We start from the raw sequence: 5,722 nt of genomic DNA on the forward strand, positions 1-5,722 counted from the left end.
TTCCCTAATCCCCTCCCCTACCCACTGCTGATAGAAACATTCTTCCAAGCTCAAACTCAAAATTCCCTTTTATAAATACTGACTATACTGACCCCAGTGTCCCCCGCAGAAGGATGTTGATGATGGCGGTGGGAAACAAGCAGCAAATGTAGCAGCGACACAGGCAAAGCACAGGAGGTACATTGCAGGATGCTAGGGCCGTCTTAGATTTTAATTATTTATATATTTCTTTCTTGTGAACCACCTGAGGCTGCAGTTCATATGACAGCATAAGAAACACTGATTAGAGGGTCTGAGGTCTGATTTGTTTAGGAGGTCAAGTCTGAATTAATATTTGGGTCTGGTCTGTGGTTTGAATTTATTTAAGGGTCTGGTCTGAGGTCTGAATTCCTTTTTGGGTCTGGCCTGGGGTCTATATTAGTTTAGGTGTTTGGTCTGAGGTCTGAATTTTTCAAATGGTGTGGTCTGAGTCCTAAGTTCCTTTTAATGTCGGATATGGGGTCTGGTGCCCCATCCTACATTTTCTACTTATGTGGCTGTATGGTACCATTTTTTGTGCCCCCTTCTAGATTTTATTCCTAGAAGCATCATGTCAAAGCAACCCCTGCAGAGCCAGAAGAGCACACCAGTATGGACTGCAGCACAGAGAGAGAAAGAGCCTGACAAGTATGGCTGGCTTTGGCGCTGTGCACCAGTGACTCTCCTTCTCAGCCTCCACATCTTAAAAGAAGTAGAGGAGGAAGCATGGATTGTGGCTACTGGTGCTGGAGATGGCCAGAGAGGGACTGGGAAGCTAACAGGTATTGTAGATGGGAGGCAGAAGCAGACAGTTCAGGGACTCCCCCCAAGTACAATTTCTGGGTGCGCTCCTGGATATGATATAAGTGTCTGAGTTGGGAATAACAAGAGGTGCTGAACTTGATTCAAGCAAATATCGACAGAGCCCTTAATAAGGCATATGAAAAGAGGTAGTCTCAGCCAGACTACAAGTAGCATGTCCTGCAATTTTATAATCAATAGAACAGGGTTTATTCTCTAAATTCACGGTAATACTCACATTCCCTCTATGGCCATGTTCACATGGAGGATTTCTCCTGAGGAAAAATCGAACGGGGATTTGGCTAAGATCCTGGGGCTGAAATCTGAGTCTGACCCTTGAATTTTTGTTGTGGTTTTGAGGAGTTCTTCTTTAAAAATCATTTAATAGAGTGAGATTGACTATTGGCACAACTTGTAAGTCTACAAAGTGTTAACAGAGGTTTTACATTGCATTAGAGGCAAATGCATTGCATCATTTATTATAAATTTGGCACTTGATGACAATAGGGGCAAGTTTAGGGTTAATGTCCCAGCTGGCGGAAAAATTGTTACGGTGGTTGGTGTCATTGTACATGCCGACCTGTTTTCCAGTTATGGCCATTTCCAGATTGATAGCGGTTTAAATAAATAAAAAATTGGTACATCTGGAATAATGAAAGCTGTGGCAAAATCCCACCCACAAAAAAGTTATAACTGTGGTGGCTCGTTATTGTAAAGTTATGTGTGCCTTTTGATGGAAATTGAGTGTGGGCTTTTCTTGTAATCTTGATGGCAGCCAGGAGGAAGCAGGGAGGAAGGGACCAGCGTGGCTACGTGAGGACAGGGTTTGGTCCATAAAACACCTTTAGTTTAGGGTTCAGTATGTGGGCATTAGCAAGCTGTGAATAAAGTGTTATGCTGGAGGAGGATCTAGCTGTTATGCTTGAGGAAGAACAAGCTGCTGTGTAGTGCTTAGCGGCACCAGTACAGGGCCTAAGAGTCTTTGTGTCCAGAAGCTGGTTGTGGGTGACAGGCAGAAGCTTCTTTGCATGTTGAGTATTCAGCATGAGCGATGGGCAGGAACCTCCACTGTGCCAAGCTGTGGTTGGTGGGTGACAGGCACTAGCCTCCCCACGTAAGACAGTGTGACTGGAGCAGCAAGTCAGCAGCAAGCCATGGCCTGATTATTTAAAGAAGACGTGCCCCTGTATCAGGGAGGAGTGCCCTTGACTCTGTCCTTAAGAATGAGCTAGCCAGTCTTTATTCACCTGCCTCTACTAAGTTTGAACCAAGTTTAAGAACTGTGCCTCTCAAGTGTGAGAAGTATTCATTTGGCTTTTTTCAAGGGCGGAGTTAATAAAGCCTCATATTCAGTTCAGAATGGGAGTGCGACACTTGCTTCACTTTTTCATATTGTATATATATATACACACAGAGATATATTAGGCAGCAAGTGTATGGTCAGTTCTTGAAGTTGATTTGTTGGAAGCGACTTTGACAAGGGCCAAATTGTGAAGGCTAGATGACTGGCTCAGGGTAGGTCTTACAGGGTGTGCCCAGTATGCAGTGGTTATAAACTACTATTAGGGGTCTAAGAAAGGACAACCGCTGCTCAAGAAAGGAAAACCCAGGATTAGAATACATGGCTGGCTGCTTTTGTCTACAAGTTGTGTGTTGCATTACATTTCATGCAATACCAGACACAACCCATCGACATGTGTGGCGTTGTTTCTAGAAGAAAGTAGCCATGTTTCTTCCTGTTAAAGACCTTTAAGAAATCAATAGCATAATACTCTCCCCAGTATATCAGGAGGGTTGGTGTCTCTACGGTGCAGGAGTAACAACATGGGTAAGTGACCCCGCTTATACCATCAATTACATAAGTCTGGCTTCTCTTTCTTCAATTCTCTATCCCCTTTTTGAGGTTCTCTACATTGTGCAAACGTCCATACTATTTTTGATTTACTATTTCATATATTTTTTTATAGCCAGTTCCAATCTCATGCACGGGCATAACTGCCCATTACTTTTGCAGCATGTATTTGATGTCACTTCTTTGTAGCCTACATTTTATATACTCTTTGTATGCCCATATGTTTCCTGCCTTGTAGGACACCACGATGTTGCGTTGTATGCTTCAGTTTTGTCTAATATATGTTCACTAATAAAGTATATTTTGTATATTTTCATATCAATGCTATGTTAATTGTCCTCATTTATAGGATATATATATATATATATATATATATATATATATATATATCAGGAGCTAATAAAGCCACTTCACAGTGACAATGCTTTGTGCACCTTATAGAATTTTTTAGCCTTATGTACTGCCCTTTAAAATACAGCTTACGCTTCCCCAAATGACCCTAAATAAACAGATTGCCTCCATAACAGTGCCAGCCACAGTGCCCCACAAACTCATGACAGCCAAAGCCTCTTATCTGGGGGGCCACTTGTGGTTCAGTAATGGCTGTTTTTCCTGTTGTGTGTATGGTAGAAGGTGTGTAGTTGCACATGCATAGACACTGTGCTTGCACAAGTTTGCACACGATACTGTGCTGGCAGAATGAACAGACCCGGGAGCAAAGCCCATTCTTTTGTGAGTCCAAGAGATCTCTTAAACATTCCCTGGGAATAGGCTGCGGCATGTATGCTATAATCCAGTTCTGATCCTGTGGATTATCCATCCTTTCCAGCACAGCCGGTAGAGCCTGAAATAAAATAGATGCTGCATATTATTGACAGCTAACAATTGACTGAATGGAAATGTTCACTCAGGATGTGAAATGCAGGAAATCACTTCATTACAAGGATGAACTCATGAGTGGAATTTCCAGTTCCAAGTGTCAGGTTTTTCAGCAGTGCGGTCCTCATTATCCTAGAACATTGTTGGTGTATGAATCAGGTGATGTAGGGTGTCATGCAAAATCGGAAGCTCCAACAATTAGTCAACCTGACTTTACAAAAAGTAATAAGAATAACCTTCAGGGGCTGTTCACATCTGCATTGGAGGCTCTGTTAGGGGCTTCCGTCACAGATTCCGTTGTCTTTGCTGGACAAAATAGCGCAGCATGCTGCGTTATTATGTCCAACAAGATGGTGGAAACCACGTTGGAGACCCAACGGAACCCACTAAAGTTAATGCGACATATACTGTTAAAGTCATGCAACGGATCCTATGCTTCCGATATTTTCATTGTTTTGCTCCTATGACGTAGCAGAGCAATGGAAACCCGAACGCAGTTGTGAACCCGGCCTCATTTTTCTAGTGTAAACATATTTTGCAGCTCTTGAGGGAAGCAACAAACAACTACAAGTAAACAAGAGAACAAGTGAGCATCCACAAACAATTAGAAAAAGAGAGACCATATGAGTCTGCAATCTAAATATAATGAGAGAAATGACACAAGGACCAGCCCTTTGTATTGGCAATAAGCTAATATAAATAAATATACATGAATCAGTCACCCAACCAGTATGAGCCAACACAGATATAAAGTAGGCCCCCACCGGAATAGAAACACAGGAGTAATGCAGGGGGTGCATGACAAGGTCGTTTGGAGGAGCAGTAGTTAGTGGACTGATTGTAGTGAAAAGAAAGAGGTTAAAAGGGTAAAAAAAAAAATGTAAGGCTAGCTGGGAGAGTGTGGCTGTGGCCTTTTTGCCAATTTTTAGGTGTCGTGTGTTATTTAAGAAGAATAATGGTGGAAGGGTCCCAGTACAGCGGATACCAAGCATACCTTAGTCAAGTGCAGAGTGATGCAATGAGGATAGCACATTGAAGAGATATCTGTCACCATGTGAGGCTATCTGGAGGCCATAGACTGTGGTTATAGGCAAAAGATATGTAACATAAGCCTCCTTGAGAAAACAAAGATTTCAAAACATGCCTAGAAGGTACCTAGAGGTCACTAGATTTTAGGGCACTAAACCACTAGTTGATAAACTGCTTCCTAAACTTGCCCCTCATTTTGTCTAACAATAAGTTACAATACAGTGTGGGTGGTATGTAAAATTACCAGAGGGGAGTCTTGAGAAGTCCAGGAGTATCGGCCTCGGCTTCACCTGAGCACTGAGCATGCGCAGGATACAGATAAGACTGATGTTGTCTGTACGATGTACCCCCTGAATTGTAAAGTGCTGTGAAATATGTTGGCGCTATATAAATAAATTATTATCATTATTATTAGACCGTTGGCCTGATCTCAAGACTCTTCTCTGGTAGTTTAAATACAGCGCAAATTGTATTATAACTTTGTTTTAGACAAAATGCTAAACGGACAGTTTTTAGAGGGGCAAGTTTAGGACATTAAACCCCAGCAGTTTAACAACATGCTAATGGTTTAGTAGACTAAAATCTAGTGATAGGTTCTCTTGAAAGTCGAAAATTTTAGGAGCAAGTCTAATGGTTCGAAGCAGTGAGTTCCTTAGGGTGGCTGCAGCACGGGAGGAGGTTTGCAGACGGAAGTGAGAGGATTTAATGAGGGAGGATGAGAATAGTAAATAAAGATGTGCGACTTTCCCAATCTATCGAATTGGCTGTCCAATTAGAGTCGGTCCGAATATATTCACCGCAAATCAGTCCTAGAAGACATCAGAGATTCAATCAGGCCAATTGGTGTACTTGCGATACTAACTCTAAAATAAAAAAAATAACCTACTCACCTCCCCTGGTCTTCCATAGCAGCCGGTCTAATGAGATGATGAGTTTTGTCCCATGTCACATGGGATAAATCAATGTTATCTCAGGAGGCCAGCAGAGGAGGAGGACGCTAGAGGGCAGACCATGTAGTATGTTTTGTTTTTTTCTATCTCCTCTTCTGCTCTATATCTTTTTCTATTATGTGAAATAGCGGCCAGTGGCCGCCATTTTAACAATTTGTGTGCTGCGAACCAAAATTACTACAGATTTTACAGA

The sequence above is a fragment of the Rhinoderma darwinii genome, chromosome 11, assembly GCF_050947455.1.
Source record: "Rhinoderma darwinii isolate aRhiDar2 chromosome 11, aRhiDar2.hap1, whole genome shotgun sequence".
Classification (NCBI taxonomy): Eukaryota; Metazoa; Chordata; class Amphibia; order Anura; family Rhinodermatidae; genus Rhinoderma; species Rhinoderma darwinii.